We start from the raw sequence: 20582 nt of genomic DNA, 5'->3' as shown, positions 1-20582 counted from the left end.
AAGTCAACATATGTACTAATGTGCTGGACACAAATGACGTATGTACAGATTGTGATGAGTTGTATGAGCCCCTAATAAAATGATTATTTAATAAAAGCAATGAAGGACATTTTAGAATGTATATTGAAGTAGAATGCTGTTGTGATAAGATAATATCTACCTGAAGACAAGGAAATGCAATCAATAAACATATGAACCAATCACTAATGCTAGTGATACAAAGATTGAAGAATTCTACCAATGTGTGGATTGATCTGAAGTTAATCAAATGTGCTAAATAGATTAATTGATAATTATTCGTGATTGGAATGCATAAATTGGAAACAAAGAGGAAGGGTGGTTGGAAAATATAATCTTGGTGATAGAAATGACGCTGAAGATCATATGATCAAAATACTTTTTTCAACAACTCACACAGTGATTAAACATATGGGCATCTTCAGAAGGAAGACACAGAAATTAAACTGACAACGTCTGTGGGAAGAGAAGAAGGAGAAGCTTGATATCATCAGCTAAAATCAGTCCAGCAGCTGACTGTGGAACAAACAATCATCTGATGATACGTAAGTTCAGATGGGAAATGACAGGTCATTAAAAAATAAATAAAAGGCTAAACAAACAAAACAAAAAACACCAAATGCTGGAGTGAGTAGAGAAAGATGGACATGCTAATCCATTGCTGGTAGGTCTATGAATAGGTACAACTACTGAGAAAATGCAAATACTTTATGAGACTACAATTTAAAGATGAGGACCAATAAAAAGGTACTCATCAGGTCATGCAGTCATTCAATCTGGCCTCCCCGTCAGTGAGGTGGTATGACAGACATTGGTCACCCATCTATCTCTCCCTTATTGGTACATAAAAAGGACAACTTCTTCGGGTTATGTCCCACCTCAGCCGGTTACAATTTCTCATTTGGCAGGGGGGCAGAGAAGTGGGGGAGAAGTTGGAAAGGACAAAATAATCCAAGCCATTGGCAATACTCTGTTGTCACCATAATTTAGTGGACACTGTATCCTGGGTTAAGTGCATTTCAGTGGAGATTCATGACCAGTACGTGGGGGTGGGGTGGGGGATGGCTGTCACTAAGAAGATAAATTCATGTCCGTGGGTGAAGTGCAGTGGGAGGGGGATACCCCTAGGTAAAACTCTTGACATGATGACTAATCTTCCATTTTTATCTGAGTCTCTTTTTAGCCCTTGATGACTATAATAGACAGGGTTCTCTAGAGAAAAAAAACCAGGACACTTATGAGTTTATATATATAATGATACACACACAACATATATATGAACTAAATGGCTAATTAGTCTACAGAGCAGCACAAATGGCTCAGTGCAACTCACTTCCGTGAGACAGTTAATACACTGGCAGTCCTTCAAGTTTTGAGGGCTGCCAGGTGCAAGTAAGGAAGCAGACAGCTGAGTTCTCTGTAGAGCAATTCAGGCTATCTGGCCAGAGGCAGCAACCAGCAAGGCAGGTGACCAACCGTCAGCCAGATGACAGCGTCTGACACTCCCCAACTCAAGCGATATATACTCCAGTGGTAATATAAGAGATAATATTTTCATGCTATTGTTAATCAATTGGTTCACATGGAGTGCAACAAGAAGAACTGGGACTAGCATGAGAATACAGGAAAAATACTTAGCTGGAACGTGAAAAGCTTTTAATAACTTTAAACAGGTAGAAACCTTCTGTTAATTATTTCGGATTGTATATATAGATATAGATATATAGATATATCCCTGCCTCCTGTGAGAATTTATAGCAAGAAGCTCAACAAACCCAGCTAACATTAACACACTCATATTGATAGGTTTGTTGTTTTGTTTTTTAGTATAGAAAACTCTAAGATTAAAGAGTTTAAGATGTAAAAAGGGGCACAAGAACAAATAGAGAGCTCTAATTCACAAGAGTCCTTAGAATACCAGACAGTCTTATTCTTACAATGGTGTGGGTTTTAAAAAATGAAATTGATAGTTGCATTATGGTTGCAGAATTTAATATTCAGTGAGAACCAAAAAATAAGTTTCCTCACATTTGCTGTTGATGTCAATGAAAAAATCTATAATTGTGATAAACTAAAAAGTCACAAAATAGTGTTTTAGAGTTATACACATAAAGATAGCTTTGCTAAACTGGAAACACAAAATGATGCTTTAGGACAAAACCTGCTAATTGAAACATTTTTTTATTATCTGATTTTCCTCTTTTGCCTCTCACTACAGGAGTAAGATCATAATGAAAAGATAACCTATTAGGAACTTTTAAAAATGGATGACCTAGATATTGAACTTTCCATTTTGATTTGAAAAATGTCAGGAGTTATAGTCCAGATCCTCTGAGAAAAGAAAGAAAACTTCATTTTGGAGATTCTAACTGTGGAAACCGCTTCTTTTAGCCAAGGTGATCTTGTCAAATGAAACATTCCATTTTATGAGAAAATCACATGGAGTTGTGACTGCAGAAGAGTCACTTAGCCAGCCAGAGCAACTGAATCAGTATAATAGATGTCAGAGCCAACTTGCTTTTAGATCACATGTGTCACGGGGTATTTCCATAATTTCAGCTGTCTGATTCATCACTACCTCTGGCAAATTAAGTGAAAGGATCTTGCTTTCTCCCTTTGAACAAACGCAACAAGTGACAGAGATAACATAGATTCCACAGTGTTCTAATATAGGGTTCTAATATAGAAGTATCTTTAAATTAAATCCGTTCAGGACTAGGATTCTTACTCTCTCTCACTTGACTGTTCGTTGATGTATTAGGAACTGAGTGCTAGGGTAATCACGATCATATTTCAAATGAAAGAATTCAATTGAAAGTTTATTTTATAAATTTTTTTCTTGGCATGGGGCTCATTTGTCATCTTATAAAAACAAGGCAATATTTATCTTGGATCTCAAGGATTATTATTTTTGGTTTATTTCTAAATATATAAAGAATATTTATTAAAGTGCATACAATAATGCCAATATAATTTAAATTACTGATAACACTGTTATTTTTACCAAAGAGTATTTTTCTGGTTTCTTTTGAATAGCAGTGTTTGAAATTTAATATTGCATCAAGTGAGAAATTTAAAAATAAAACAAATTAGTATATTGGCCTATATGTATATATGCACAATTGCATATGTATATTATTTATGCACACACAGTACTTGAATTGATGAGAGTTCATTCACATATAAACGTTCAAAAATGGTCATGACAATGCCCATCATTATCACTTCATTGCTGTTTTATACAGTAAATGACATCTAAAACTCATTAATGAACAGGCAGGTAAAAAAAGCCCATTTTTTTAGGAGAAAATGTAATCATACATACTACAATGAAAGAGTTAATTAATCAAAGTGCTTGGGCCAGAAGACATTTATTTTGATTCTGGATTTTGTGCCATTTTTCCTTTGCTGCTCTATTTTGTCAGAAGTGGATGCTAAAAATTAATTATAATTTTTGTCATCATACTTCACAATTTTTCTCTGGTTTGATTAACTATATTGTGTGCACTTGGAACCAGGTTATCGAGTGTATGTTCCAGATTCACTTAGGTGATGATGTTATTATTTGGTGCTGCCACATTAGTTCTGACTCAGAGGACCTATGGCACCTTCCTCACAAGCGTTATTATGTTTGAACCCATTGTGACAGCCATTATGTCAACCCATCTCATTGTGGTTCCTCCTCTTTTCCAGTGTGCCTCCACTCTGTCAAGCCCCCCTCCAGGGATTGGCCTCTCTTGAATTGCGTTGAATTCTAGCCATACTCAATTCCAAGGAGCATTCTGACTGTATTTCATCAAGGAGAGATTTATTTGTTCTTTCCATGCTTTCAGTATTCATCACCATAATTCAAAGGCATTCATTCTTCTTCAGACTTCCTTATTCAATGACCAACTTTCACATTCATACAAGGCAATTAAAAATACCATGGTTTGGGTCAGGAGCACCTCAGTGCTTGAAATGATATCCTTACTCTCCAACTCTTTAAAGATGTTTTTAAAAAAATAAAAAAAGAAGTAAATGAAGATGTTTTGTGCAGCAGATTTGCCCAATGTCAAATGTCTTTTGATAACTTGACTGCTGTTCCAGGAACAGATCCGTTGTTTGTGGATCCAAGCAAGATGAAATCCATAACCACTTTAATGTTTTCTCCATCTATCATGATGTTATCTGTCTATCCTGTTCTGAGGGCTGTGGTTTACTTGGCACTGAGTTGCAATCCATACTGAAGTGGGAGTTGAACATTGAATAAGGAAGAGTGGATAAGAATTAATGCATTTAAATTATGATGTTGATGAATATGAAAAGTACTGTGAACTGCCAGAAGAATAAACAAATCTTGGAAGAAGTACAGCCAGAATGTTCCTTGGAAGGGATGGTCATATTTCTCAAACTCTTTGGATGTGTTATGATGATAGACCAGGCTATGGAAAAGGACATCATGCTTGATAAAGTAGAAGACCAGCAAAAAAGAATTTCAGTGAGATGGGTTAGCACAGTGTCTTCCATGGCCACTCAAACATAACCACACTTGTTAAAATGACTTCGTTTTTGTTAGTGTTTTGTTCTGTAGTACATAGGGTCATTATGGGTCAAAACTAGCTCAAAGAATCTAGCACAGATGATAAAACATGCTTGATGCCCGTGTAATTTTTGAATCTTCTCAAACCATTTAGACTGTTTTCCTCCTCTTATGTGCTTAGAAATGCATGCTTATTTACCCTAGTCAAATGTTGGCTGAAATATCAAACTAGCAAATTTGAAGATATATGGAGCCTTGGTGGCACTATGTGGGAAGTGCTGGAATGCTAATGACAAGATTGGAAGTTTACTCCTGTAAAGATTTGTAGCCTTGGAAATCCAACAACATAGGGTCCCTGTAAGTCATAATGGATTTAATGAGTGTAAATGAGAGTAGAGGGTTTTTATTCTACATAGTTCTTTTGGACTGAAACACTACCTGATTAAATGTAAAATCTGCCTTTAAACCATACGAGATCAGTAATGATTATGATCCTGCCACCTATTCTTTAATTTTTAAGATTGAAGAAATGTTTTAGATGTGAAACCAATGTGATTGAAATAAATTTATTTAATTGGTCAGTTTTAAAACTTTTTCATTTTTAAACATTTACAATTAGCATTATAATATAAAGTATAAAAGTTAAAATTCAGTTAATGAACAAAAAGTAAGAAATGTTGTTATCTTTTAGACATACAATCTAATTATGTTTGTATTAGGCCTTGTTGAGTAGAGAAACAAATTCAGTGACACTCACATATGTGCATGAAAGGGCTTTATGTCAAGAAAAATCATAAATCAAGAAAACATTCCATCCCCGTCCAACTCAAGTCTATACTTGAGTACTAGTCCACAAATTCCTCTCCAGACTCACACAGCCGCATGCAATGATGCAGATTGCAGGAATATCACAGTTCGGTGGGTGTAAAGTCTCCTGGATCCAATGGTAGTGGATTCATCTCCAGGGCTCTGGCAGCAACCAGGCTCAGCCAGCAGGAAGGTGAAGGCAGAGAGGAGAGGTGAGGGTGGAGGGTTTCCGAGGACCCTACTTATGAGGTGACCAGAGGAAGCATCAACAGGTTATGACCTGATTGAGAGTATGAATACCACACTATATTTTTATAAATCTTCAAGTTGACATGAAATTATATAAGTGCCACATGACACCTTTACACAACCTATTAGCCATACATATTTTTTAAAGAATACAATAGTAAAATCATATTTGTGCCTAACAGAAGAAAACTAAAATGCATAAAATTCAAAATGTGTCAGCCTCATTTAAACATAATATTCTGTAACTGAACAAAACAAAAATATTCTATGCCCAACAATTGAAGTTATGTGAACACATCCACCATAATCCTATAACCCTTACAAACAACGAAAGTTTGTAAGCCAGCCACTGCATGCCTTTGTCTCTCCCATTTTTGGCATCCAGTTTTTATACTGCCCACTTCAGTGAACCCAGTGCTCTGAGGAGACAAGCATGTTCTTTGATGCCAAGAATCTCTTCCAATTGGAACTTCATGAGTCTGCATCCAGAAACAGTCAAATCAGGGATGGCCATCCATAAGCCAACAGCAATATGCACCAGTTCACAGGCTCAAACATCACATCTTCAACTGGTTGGGTTCTGGTCAGCTCAATGTGGGTCACCTTGCTTAGCCTCATCAGGGTGCTCATTGGTCACCCCACCTTTCAACCATGGCTCCCTTCACAAATTCTCAACAGCCCTGGGCCCCTCCGGCTAGGTCATGCCATGGGCTGAGGTTCTGCTCAGTGCTTTATACTTCAGACCAGTCAACCCACTCTCTCATAGATCCTTGAGTCCCTGAGAATGAGGTCTAAGGGTGTTAGTGGCCAAACTCAACCCATCTCTCCACTGCCGCATTTCTCCCACTTCCATTCAACAAGTATATCCAGATAGTCACCTAATGAGCATTTCATTCGGTTCACTTTCACTTTCACTTTCAGTTCCAGAGAGGAGAGTTCCTCCATTGCTCCAAAAATCAAGGTCATGAGCAAACCACCAGTTCAAAATTCAACAAGTCCAAATGATTCCTATCTCCACATGTCATGTCTTCTCACATGCAAATGTCCTCAGCACTCAAGACACTGGGTGGGTGTTACCTTTTCTAAGTTTTCTTTGCAGGCATTTCCTATACCCATTCAACACAAGCAATTTAACGCTTGAAGTGAGTGGGCTTACAAACTGTCTACTCATATTTCCCAATAATCATTTCTATCACATTATATCAGTAACAATTGGTAGAAGAAATCAGTATAATCTTAGTACAGTCAGCTCCTTAGCACAATTCTTAAAACTGTCAAATTCACTCTTTTCTTATCTAAACTATCCTATTAGTATGCAACATGGCCTGGGTTAGTCTGGGTTAACTAGAGGAACAAATGCATTGACACTCTTATGTGTTTAAGAAAGAGCTTTATATAGAAAAGCAATTGTATATTGAGGAAACATCCAAGCCCAGTCCAGATTAAGTCCAGAAGTCCGGTATTAGCCCATATGTCTGATATGAGTCATTAAATTCCCCTTTAGATTCACATAGCACATGCAATGATGCTGAATGCAGAAATATCGCAGGCCAGTGAGTAGAAGGTCTTGTGAATCCAGTGGCAGTGAAAGTATCTTAATGCAGGCGCAGATCTCCACGTATCTCTTCCAGCTCTCTTGAGTATCTCCACAGCAGGAAAGGGAAGGCAGAGGGAGTGTGTCCCGCATCCAGGGAAGAAGACAGAAGTTCCCAGAATCCTCAAGAGAAGGGCATGCCCACACAGGCATTATTAGCTATGACCAGATTCATAGGCTAGACTCCACCCTTTTGCTCAAGTTGACAAGAGATGATACAATTGCCACATGGCCTTAGACCTCTGACTGCATCAAGTCAGAGCCATACCTTTGGTCAGCTATTTTGACCAGCAGTATAGCCTTAGAGAATTTCAAGGGGCAATTTCCCCCCTGTGCCAAAATTTTACATTTATCAAATTTGTTTTCACTATTTCGGTGCGGAGCAAAGACAATTTCTGGGAATCCAAACCTTCAATTCCCATATCCTTTCCAAAAAAAAACAGTCGAGTACACAGTGTGGCCCTACCTGACCGCTGTCTAGTCAAACAATAAAAAGTACCATAAGGCAGAGTTCAGACAAGCATCCACCCTCCAACTTAATAATTGTTTCTCTAGTACCTCACTCCTGGTATGATAATGTTTTAAGCCAGGTTGGCTTGAGGAACAAATTCAGTGACACTCATATATGCTCAAGAAAGAGCTTTATGTCAAGAAGCAATCATAAATAAATGAAACATTTGAGCCCAGTCCAAGTCTGTAATTCTGATGCTAGTCCATAAGTCTCTCTTCAGACTCACACAGCCCCATGCAATGAAGCAGAATGCAGGATGATCACAGGCCAGAGGGTACAAAACCTTGTGGATCCAATAGCAGAGCTTTCATCTCCAGGGCTCTGGCAGCAATCAGAGTCAGCCAGTGGGACAGTGAAGGCAGAGAGAGAGAGAGAGGGGAGGAGTTTCCCAGGGCCTCCTTATGAGAAGTTGCCACAAGGTGGAACCAACAGGCTGTGACTGAGTGACAGGTTGAATACCACCCCTAGTTGACATGAAATTATTTAACTACCACGATGTCTTGCATAGCTTCCTAAACATTTCTATGTTTATGTATATGTACATTTGTATATAAAAACTGTACTACATATTTTTAAGATGAGAAAATATATTTTTGTTACTAAATTAGTTGTGTCCTAATGAATGATTCTTGTCTTGGTTACAACTTGGAGGTTACAAAAGACAAAATTAAATGTTTTTCTAGATTATTTCCCTTAATAAATTTTGATCCAGATTTATGTATCATGAATTTTTAGTTTTTCACAGGTGGCCAAGCTTATTTTAGAATTTGGTTTCTAGATTTGTTTTCAGATACATATTCATAAATACATTCTTCCTTTTGCCTCTTATAAACATTTCCGTCTATCGTAGGACCTCTTTAAAAATGTGGGAGGATTAGTATACCAAAAGAGACAGAAGTATAGAAATTGGAGCAGGAAGAGACGGACACAATGGGAAGGGAGAGTGGAGAGAGTAGGAGGAAAGAAGAGGACCACAATTACTCCAAGAGGAAGTATCTGTGGGAAGAGGAACAAATAAGAAGGGGATGAAAAGAAAGAGGAGAAAGGAAAGGATGAGTTGGATGATGAGAAGAGGAAGCTTCCTTTCTAGAGTAAAAATATCTTTATTGCCATCGATCTATTGATCTATCAGCATCAATTTTTGTTACAAATTGGCTTTCAGATTTAATATGTAATGTAAAACTATTATGAACACCAGGTTTTCTCTAGTCTAGCGTAACAGTAAGATAATTATAGATGAGCTAATAAGTGAAAATGGAACTCAAAATTTAGTAACAATAAGATATCAGTGTTGATTTGGTTGTCATTTGCTATTAATAAACTGCCTATGAAAATAACAAGAGAGTGAATGCAACTTTTGTTATTTTCTTGGAGTTAGCAATTTGTGATGAAATTTCAATTCAAGGATATTCTAAAATGCTCCATTACTTAGGTATAGTTATAAAATTTTACTATAAAACTTCAACAAATTTTGTGAATGTGAATTTATTATACTGAGAGATAATTTTCGGTGCAGCTTTTGTGGCACAAATTGAGCATGTTTTTTTGTAAAGCAAATGAATCTCAGTACAATGGAATCTAAGCACTAAAATGCCTTTCAGAAGAGAGCATTACTATTTCACTACACAATTGGACATCTATTTTGGCATCACTGTGTATAAGACCAATTAGAATAATAATTTTTACATTAAGTTAGCTCATTTCTGAGAGAAGGCATCTGGTACTCTGGTTTACAGCTCTAATATTTAGGGTACCATGTCCAGTTTGTGTTTAGGGATGTGGACATTTATACACATCATAGACTTATTTCTGCCAGCATGTATGTGTTTATATATTAATTTTTAAAATTGTTTTTATTGTTGTTACTTTAAGGTTTTACAAGTCCATTTTAGCTCATAATGACAGAGTATTATTTTCAAGAATGTAGATTGTCACCTCTTTCTCCCATGGAAACACTTGACAGTTTAAAACCACTGCCTTTATATCAAGAAGGCATACTAACCAACCAAGTTCAACTCAAATCAACATGTCTAATGCTAGTCTATAAGTCGCTCTTCAGACTCACACAGCCAAATGCCAATGGCACAAAATGATGAACCAGGAAGCACAAACTCACAGGCCGGTGGGTGCAGAGTCAGGATCCAAAGTGGCAGGGTGCTGACAACGAAAGATGAAGGTGCAAAGAGGAAGAGGGTCTCTCTTCCGCTTCCTCTTATACAAATGTCTTTTGACACTAAGGAGGATTTGACAGACAAGTTTAACTCCACCTCTATCCAGGAGTGTTGAGCTGACATAATCTTTTACTCCATCCCTTAATTGTTACACAATGGGGTTTCTTAACAAACAAACAAGCAAACAACAACAACAAAAAACCAAACCTATATGTTTGGTTGCATAGATTCATTTACAACACTGTCTTTCATATTTGGCATTTGAGTTATTGATCTGGAAAATGGATTTTTTTTCCATCTTCAATTATACATAGTTCAAATTCCATTCCATTGTATGTGGTAAGGACAACTATTTATATTCATTGGCCAAATCAGCAGGTTTTATTACCCATCTTTTCTGCCATGGTATGTTTCACCAGAAACGTGATCATCTTTACATTCATAAAACATTCTTATGGGTCCATTTTATTAATGATATACTAATTGAGTATGATAAGTAGTTTTATAGATGATTTAGTAAGAAATGTACCTAATTTCAGGAGATAAATAGAATTAAGTTACACCCACCCAGAATATCTGAAGTTTTACATTCCAATGATATGGTACACTCTAGATTTTTCCCTCGATGGTAAATGACACATTTGTGAAATTTTTGTCCCATATCACATAAGTAATACCCTGAGTAAAGTCTCTGGAAAGCTTGAATAGGATTATCAGAGCATAAAGGTCATGCTTTCTCCAACAGAGTACTTACTACTCATCATTTGATAGCCAGTTTAAATGTTCCATTTAGCCCCAGAAGAGACTGTGTATCTGTTGGCTGTAGTATATGACAAGACTCTCTGGAACCATCCATTATAATAGGCATATTGTAAGAAAAATATGAATTACATTGTTATGTGGACTGAGGAAACATCCATTATGTATTTGAACTGATGTTTAAGGATCAGACCAACCGGGGTCCCAAAGCAAATTGGTCCATGTTCCCTACTCGTGTTAAACCTATGCCCATAAACAGAGGCCTGCTGCACCTGTGGATTAGGATGTTTGTATTAGCTACAATCCAACTTCAGGATCTCTTAAGGACACTAGCGAGAGGAAGTCCATATAATATACCGAGTGCATGTCTCACTGTCATTGAGTCATTTCTGACTTATAGCAGCCCTGTGCGTAGAACTGCCTCTGTGGGTTCCCAAACTGTAGCTCTTTCAGAGAGTAGAAAGCCTCCTCCTTCTCCGGTGGAGCGACTGGAGGTTTCATTGCAGATCTGGTGGTTAGCAGCCCCATGCATAACCACTCTACTACCAAGGCTCCCGAGTGAATTTTGGCATTCATTCGTATGAAGGGAAAATGACCTGATATTTATATATTCAGACTCCATATCAGAGAAAACAGTGAACTGTTTGGAGACACTTAAAAGGGAATGAGATAATATTATCATATTCAAAGGTTTTCAGATGTACATATATGGTTATATGTATGTATAGGGTTATACATATGAAGGAGCTTCAAAAAGCTTGTGGAAAAATTGAATGGAAAGATAATGGAATTTCTCCATGTACTTTTTGAAGCCCCCTCATCTAAGAACATAGACTTTATGACTCTTGTAAAAATATACTAGAAATATTTTCTACTGGAGAGACATTAAACACATGGAAAACATGCTTTTGTTCATGCGTATCAATCAGCCTCTGTCTTTGACCACTTGGTGCTGTGTTAATGAGTCCACAAATAGAATGAGCATCATAGTAGCAGAGGCTGAAACCGAGCTCTCAAGCTCTTTGGAAAGACTCCCCAAGCACTTGCTGATGAAGATCAAAGATTGTGGCCTTCAGTATGGATCAGAACTCAATCTAAAGAAGACCCAAATCCTCACAACTGGCCCAATAGGTAACATCATGATAAATGGAGAAAATTTTGAAATTGTCAATTCAAATGCATCGATTTTATGTCTTCCTTATTCAAAGTCCAATTTTCACATGTTTATGAAGCAAATGAACATACCATACCTTGGGTCAGGCTCATCTGAGTCCTCAAGTAATATTCTGGCTTTTCAATGTTCTAAAGAGGTCTGTGCAGTAGACGTCACTAAAGCAATCCCTCTTTGAATCCTTTGATGCTGCCTTACATGAACATTGATTGTGGAATCAAGCAAGGGAAAATACTTAACAACTTTAAATTTTCTCCATTTATCATGATGTTACCTGTTGTTGGTGCAGAAGTGAGGATTTTAGTCTTCATTACATTGAATCTTAAACTTTATTGGAGCATGTAATCCTTGATCTTCATCAGCAAGAGCTCCAAGTCCTTCTCACTTTCAGCAAGTAGATGGTGTCACTGGCATATCACACGTTTTTAATTCTGATGTTACATTCTCCAATTCTGTCGTTACATTCTTCATCATAAAAGATAGCTTCTCTGATTATTGGCTCAGCATACAGATTGAATAAATATGGTGAGAGAATAAAATCTGACACAAACCTTTGTTGATTTTAAGCCATGTAGCATGTAGCAGTTCTGTTCATACAATGGCCTCTTGATCCATGCACAGGTCTCACATGGTGAATTGATCTGAAATTCCCATTCATCCATCAGTTGCTCACATGTAAGTCAAAGTTCAATTTGAAGCTGAAAAAAACTAATAAAATGAGTTTGCATTTCGAAAACTTTTCAAGAGCAGATTTGACACATTGAAGACCAATGAGAGAAGACCTGATTAGCTATAGGAAGACTTCAAGAACTCCATCCATGAAGATAGCAAAAGGTCATCAAAAGACAAGAGAGGAAGAAAAGTTCCAAGTGGCGGGTCGGAAGAAACTGATTCTTGCTCTTAATCACAAAGTGTCTAAGGAAATGGAAGAAATGATGAGATTTAAAAGCTGAACAGAAAATGTTGAAAAACAGCTAGAGAAGACAAATTAAAATACTATAATAAAATGTGCAAATGTACTGTGATAAACCCAGAAAGGAATACTTTTGCCACATCTTAAGCTGAAAGAACTGAAGGAAAACTTGAAGCCCCAAATTGAAATATCAAAAGTTTCTATGGATGAAATAGTGAAAGATGCAGGAAACATTAAAAGAATATGGGAAGAAAACACAGTCACTATACCAAAAATAAATAGTATATATTCAATCATATCAAAAGTAGCATATGATCAAGGACCAATGGTACTGAAAGAAGTCCAAACTACACTGAAAGCATTAGGCAGTAACAAGGCCCCAGGAATTGAAGGAATACAAACTGATGTTTAAGGAAGCACTCATTCATCTTTGCTAAGAAATTTGACAGAGACTTACTTGGCCAAATATGGAAGAGATCCATATTTGTAACTGTTTCAAAGAAATATGACCCAACAGAATAAGAAAATTATAAAATGATGTCATGGATATTACATGCAAGTAGAATTTTGATGAAGATTTTAGAATAAACATTGCAGTGGTATATTAACCTACAGCTATCAGAGATTAAGGCCAGATTCAGAAGTGGATGTGGAACAAGGAATATCATTTCTGCCACTGCCATCAGATGGATCTTGGCACAAAGTAGATAATACCAGAAAGATGTTTATTATGCATAAGTACATACCACATATATGGAAAAAAGGATGCCTATCTCTCTCCCTATTCAGTCAAATTCAAACTCACTGCCATGGAGTCAGTTCCAACTCACAGCAACCTTGTGGAGCAGGGTAGAACTGTTTCTGTGGGTTTCCGACACTGCAACGCTTTACGGGCGTCTTACCTTTTTCCCATGGAGCAGCTGGTGGTTTTGAGCTGCAGGCCTTGAGGTTAGCGGCCCTATAGACAACCATCACACTACTAGGTCTACTATATTCAGCCAAATTAATATATAAAGTAAGCTTATGTAACAGAAACAATTTCAGGTTTTAATTTTAGATTACACTCTTTAATTTGTGGCTTATTAACCGAGCAATTGAGGGGCATTTGGATTTACAATTGTTCCATATCTGTTTCTTTTACTGTGCTGTTTTAAAAATTCTCCCATACTTTCATAATTATGATCTAAAGTATCAAATTTGTTTAATTGAAATTTTAAAGGAAATTCTAAATTGAAATTTTTAACACCTACATAGATTTGACTATTGAAAATATTTTGCATACTTGAAACCCTATTGATATTCATGCCTTCTTCAAAAAGCTTTATTTCCTGTTTGACTTTAAAGTCAATGAAAATACGAAAAGAAAAAAGACCTCAAGTAGCCTTCAAACACGTACATGTTTAGCAGTACATTTTTTTGTTTCTCTGTTTACTATATGATATGTAAATACTGAAGTTGCTATAAAATTGAGGAGATTTTGCCTAAATTTCTTATCTTTTGGAGTCTATTTTCTTCTGATATTGAATACTATTTCATTGAGACTAAGTTTTACTTGACATTGCATTGATTAATAGATTTATACCTTTATCTGTGCAAACAATGTGTTTTTATATGTTTTTGTTATGGTTTTATATGTTTTTGATATGGTTTTATATGTTTTGGCAAACCAAGCCCAAGAGCATTTGAAAAAGTAGGATATTTTTTTGTAAACAGTTTCAAAAAGATGAATGACTCATCAAGTTCTAACCTCAGTTCAAACATAGGTATTTTTTCAGAACTAAGGATAATGTGTGGAGTTTTACACCAACATGCTTGATAGCATAGTCTAAAAAATATCATAATTTTCTTTTGAGAAAATAAGTTTACATGAAATGGACTCTTGGAGTGTATGAATAGGCATGTAAGTTAAGTGAATTACTAGGAATTGATGGCTTTTAACTTTTCATGTTTAAAAATAATTTTAGATTTATAGGCAAGCTCTAACATTATAACCATTTCTGAAAACTTTTCACTTGATGTCAATACCCTATATAACCATTTTATATTTATCAAAAATAAATATAAAGGCAAAAAATAAGACAGTGCATGCCCTATGATACTTTTGGATTTTGAATGCTGAGACATCCTTGTATCCCAATGAATTATTTTATATATATATATATGTTGTTGGATTCTATTGCCCAGAATTTAGTTGAGAATTTTTCAATCTATCTTCAGGAGGTTTATTATTTTTGTTTGTTTGTTTGTCATTTTTTCTGTTGTCATGGAAACTTTGCCTTGTTTTGGTATCTGGATTATGCTCACTTCATAGAATGAGTTTGGGAATTTGCTGTCCCTTTCTATATCGTGAAATGATCTGTGTAGAATTGGTGACAGCTGTACAATGAACAGTTGGTAGAAATTCCTCGTGAAATCATCTCTTCCTGGTTGGTTTGTTTGTTTTCAGTTGGAATATTTTCATTGCTTTCTCTCTTATTTTTTTCTAATGTTTTCTAAATCTGTCTGAGTTAATTTGTGTAGATGGCATTTTTCTACATGTTTTTCCATTTCTTCTATGGTATTAAACATATTGATTTATTGGAGTTCAGTATTTTGTTGGAGTGCATTATTATTTTCTTAATTTTTTATGATATCACTCTTTTAATCTTTAATTGTAGATAGTGTTAACTTTTCCTTCTTTTCCTCTTTTAAGTTTTCCAGCAGTTTTTCAATTTGTTAATCCCTTCAAAGAACAGATTTCTTGTCTTGTGGTTGCTTTCTCTTTTTTCTCTGATCTTTAGGATATTTTCCTTTTGCTATTAGAGGGTTTATGTTGTTGACCTTATTCTAATTGTTGGAGGTGTTGTGTTAAGGTCTTGATTGTGGATTTCTCCTCATTGTCAAGTGTACATTGATTGCTATAAGTTGTTCTCTGAGAAGAGCTTTCACTACATCCCACAGGTTTTTGTATGTTGTGTTATCATTCTCATCTGTGTCCAGAAATATCTTAATTACACCCTTTATTTGAGCTGTTATCTAGTTATTTTTTAGTAGTGTGTTGTTCAGTTTCCATGTATGTTCTTGTTTTTATTTTTGTATTGTTAATTTCTAATTTTATAACATTGTGAACTGTGAAATTGGATTGTAGAATATTGTGTTTTGGGGGGAATTGTTAGCCTTACTTTGTGGCCTAATATTTGGTCTTGTCTTGTGAATGTTCCATGAGCACTGGACAAGCATGTCTTGCTAGGTGACATGTTCCGTGTATACCTAGGAGGTTAAGTGGCCTATTTGCTGTTTAGCTCTCTTGTGTCTTTACTGAGGTTTTCCTGATGATCTAGCTTCCTTTGAAAGTAGTGTATTGACCTCTCTGACAATAATTGTCAAGCTATCTATTTATTTCTTGAGTTCTTTGAGAAATATTTTTCAAAGGCCTTTCTTTGGGCTTGTTTAGGTTTCTTATGGTTACTTTTCTTTGCCTATTTTTATTTTAATCGTATGAGTGTCCATTCTTGACTCTCATTACGTTACTTGTTTCAAAGTCTATTTTATTAGATATTAACATTGCCATCACTGCTTTTTAAAAATTCTCCTTGTCTTGATATATTCTTGTCCAACCTTTGATTTTTAGTCTATTACTGTCTTTGGGTCTGAGGTGCATTTCTTGTAAGTAGTACATTGAAGGTTTTCGTTTTCTTCTTATCTAGTGTGCTACTCTCTGTCTCGTGATTGGTGCATTTAATCTGTTATCATTCAATGAATTTATTCATATACATGGGTTTGTCACTATAGTTTTGATATCTACTCCTGTAAAGAGGTACCGTCTTAGAAACTGCAGGGTCAGTTCTACTCTGGCAGTGATGTATAGCGTCATTATGAGTCGATATCAACCTGAAGGTTTGAGTTTGGCTTTGGGTTTGGGGATTTACTCATTTTTGTTTTGTTTTATTCTTCCTGTATTGCTGTGTTGTTTTGGCTCCTGCTGTGGGTGTGTTAGTTTTTCTGAAGAATTTTCTGGTAACTTCATCACAATTTTGACTGCTGCTATTGTTGATTATTTATTCATAGAATCCTATTTAGTATCTTTTGTATTCGTGGTCTTGTTTTTACAAATACCTTACATTTCTTTTTGTCTGAGAATGCTTTTATGTCTCTCTCATATTTGAGTGATAATTTTTCTGAATACAGATTTTCCCCCGGACTTTATTTATATATTTCCCCAGACTTTATCTAGATATATATATCTAGATATATATATTTCTTTTTTCCTACATGTTTGTGCTTTTAAAATCCAAGCTTATTATAATTGCTGCCTCTTTGTATGCAACTGTTCTGCTTGCTCTGACTACTCTCAGAAGTCTTTCCTTGTCCTTGACATTGGAAAATGTGACTAGACTGTGCAGGCTTTTTTTCTTTTGAGTTCTATTTGGGGGTAGTTATCTTCTCATCTTTTATGGAGTGAAAAAAATTGTCTTCCAGGGGTTTTTAAACTATTGGCTCTGTGAATTTTTTGGTTCTTCCTTTTGTCTTATCATTTTACTGGGGGGCTCATATAACTCATCACAATCCATGCATCCATCCTTTGTGTCAAGTGCATTTGTACATTTGTTGCCATCATAATTTTCAAAACATTTTCTTTCTACTTGAGCCCTTGGCATCAGCTTCATTTTTTTTAATTTTCTATTCTTCTGCTACACAACTTAATGTCGTTAACTACTCAGACACAACTGAACCCTCCCGCTGCCCCTAAAAGCTGCACTAAGATGGCAAGGAAACAGCAGACAATATTGGTTCACTCACACACCAAAAAAAAAGGAAAGAAATGGACACAAGCAAGTGAATAAAAACACCCAGACTTCAAGGAAATAGTTGAAGCTGAATAGGGTATAGAATTAACAGAAAAACTATTATTAAAACATTATGAGGTACATTCAGAAAATAAAGAAAGTGTGTGATGGGGGGCGGGGGGGAGGAATATACAGAAAAACTAGAAACCTCATAAGAAGCCTTACAAGGAAAACTCCAATGAGAAATCCAAAAGTCAAATGCCAAGATAACAAAATTATACAACGCTATAAAAGAACAGAAACAAAATTGAATAAATGGATACAGAATTTAGTGAGTGGAAAGATAAATCGATTCACTTCAATCTAAGAAAAAACAAATGATGAAAGAAAAGAGATTGCTTGGGGGACAGGGAGAACATAAAATATGGAAAGGAAAGGAATAGAGGAATAGAGGCTAAAAAAAGTAGTGTTCTTTTAAGGACTGTAAAATAGTAAAAAGGGGAGAAAAATTGTTTTACAATGAGAACTTAGTACTAATTGAAAGGGAATGATAAAATAGTACAAGATTTATTTTAAAGAAAAGAGAAAAGAAAGAGAAAAAAATGGTTACTGTTTGGTTGGGGGACTAAGCTCTCCATGAGAGCTGTAACCAGTGTGGGTGAAAGAAAGGTGTGTTTCCAAGAGAAGGGTGGGACCCTAGGTGGTGTCAGGATCTGGTCTAGAAACACACAAGACAAGGGTCAGTTTAGCAGTTGCAGTCAGTGCCCAGGGGGAAATGACTGCACCTGGCTTGGTGCTAGGACCAGCTGGAATAAGCTTAGCCTGATGTCTGCCTAGAGGGAAGTGGGTAGAGTGAGGTGGTGGGAGTAGAAGGACCAGAGCTCTTAACATTTAAGAATAAAGATCTTTCACAGAGCAGCCCAGGGTTGAGTGAATATGGAAGAGGTGTGATTCATGCCTTTCAAGAGGCAGTTATCTCTGGGAAGGGCCTGAGGGAGGCAGCTGAAGGGCTGGCATCTTTTTGTGTGATAGCCTTTGGTGAAGGAGGGTCGCCAGGGGGCAAGCTATTACTCTGGATGGCATAGGGTGGTCTGAATTAGGTGCTGGCTGGGAAATGAGTGTATTGCTAATTTAAGGGATGTAAAAATAGTAGAATTAAAAAAAAATAGTAGAATTTTAAAAATATATATAAAGAGAAAAATAAAGATGGTAGGGGGTGGAGTATGTTGTTAGGTGCCATCGAATCATTTCTGACTCATCACAACTCTATGTACACACCAGAAGGAAGCACTGCAGGACCTGTGCCATTCTCATACCTTCTTATGTCTGAGCTCATCATTGGAGCCACTGTGTCAATCAATCTTGTGGAGAGCCTTCATCTTTTTTTTTTACCCCTTTACTTTAAAAGGCGTGATGTCTTTCTTTCTTAAGGGTTCGGTCTTTCGAACATACTTGAGATGAAGTCCTCTCATCTTGCATCTGAAGAGTGTTCTGGCTGTACTTGTTCCAAGATAACTTGTTTATTCTTTGGACAATTCGAGGTACTTTCAATCTGCCTTGCCAATGCCATAATACAAATTAATCATTTTTGCTTTTGTCATCCTTGTTCAGTGTCTAACTTCCACATGCATCTGAGGCAATTGAGAATACATGGGACGGGTCAGGAACACCTTAGTCCTCAAAGTAACATCTTTGCTTTTCAACACTTAAAAGAGTTCTCTATAGCAGATTTGCCCAATGCAATATTATTTGGTCTTTTGAATGCTGCTTCCACCAGAGTTAATTGTGAATCCAAGCACGATGAAATCCTTGACAATGTCATTTTTTTCCTCTCCATTTGTCATGTTGTTCCCTATTGGTACACTTGTGAGGCGTTTTCCCATCTACATTAAGTTGTCATTTAAATTGAAGGCTGTGATTCTAGACCTTTACCAGCAAGTCCGCTGAGTACTCCTCACTGTCAGCAAGCGAAGTTCTGACATCTGAAGATTGAAGCTCATTAATATGCCTTCTTCCAGTGTTGATGCCAAGGTCTTTTTCATATAGTCCAGCTTCTCTGGCAATTTTCTCACCATACAATTTGAATAAATATTGTGGGAGGATACAAGCATGACCCACAACTTTCATGATGCGTCATATTGACTTTTTCCCTTAATTATCTTTTGGAGACTTGTGTGAATTAATACCTAAGCTGAAAGAGAAAATATTTATTTTATTGAAAGAATAATGGTGATGTCAATAAAAGATGCTATTCTACTTGGGAAAACTTTTATAGCTAAATAAGTTTCTTCATATTTATTTATAAATATTAGCTATATTTGTTCACTGTTGTCATGGTCAGCTTATTTTGCACCCTTCTCTTAACTGACATTAAATATTATATGTAATGGTAAATAAGTTCATATGTTTCTTCCTCTACTGCTGACAATCTGGCAAAAAAAAACACTGTAGTGAGAATATTACAAAAAAGGTAATTAGTATGGTGTCATCCATTCAGAGCAGGAAGACTAAGTTTGCATCTGAAACGGAATTGACTTAGATTCCTTGTGTAGGAGCTATAGTTAATCTACACCTGAAAGAGCTATACCTCTGTATTGCAAAAAAAGTAGCATAATTAAATAACGTGTATAATGCATTCATAGTTATTAGAAAAGAACTGTAAGTATTTTGAGGCTGTTTTTTCCTAAAAAGAAAGTGGATGGTAGCTTTGGAAATATGAAATATCTCTTCCTAAACAAAAAGAAATCCAGCTATTTGAATATATTGACTATCTAAATTCATTTCAAATTGTGAATTATGATGATTCTTCAGATATTTTAGCTGCATTATGCATACTAAATGCAATATGTAGTTAATGTGTAATTATGCCTAAATTACTAATATTTACACCTATCAATGACTCTTTACATTAAATATTAAGAGATTTTTTTTCCTGTAAATGTGACTTTTCATTTGTTGACTGTGATATTACATAGCGATTTAAAATTATAATTAATGAATCCTTCAACTAATTGTATGTCAGTTATCTGTAATAAATCAATGTAACTTACAATATAACATAATGCTTATTCTAAATTCATTTCCAGGTATTAAGATAAATT

The sequence above is a fragment of the Echinops telfairi genome, unplaced genomic scaffold (genome assembly GCF_000313985.2).
Source record: "Echinops telfairi isolate 266 unplaced genomic scaffold, ASM31398v2 ScPeMD7_7401;HRSCAF=8416, whole genome shotgun sequence".
NCBI lineage: Eukaryota > Metazoa > Chordata > Mammalia > Afrosoricida > Tenrecidae > Echinops > Echinops telfairi.
Note: the sequence above shows the minus strand (reverse complement) of the source record.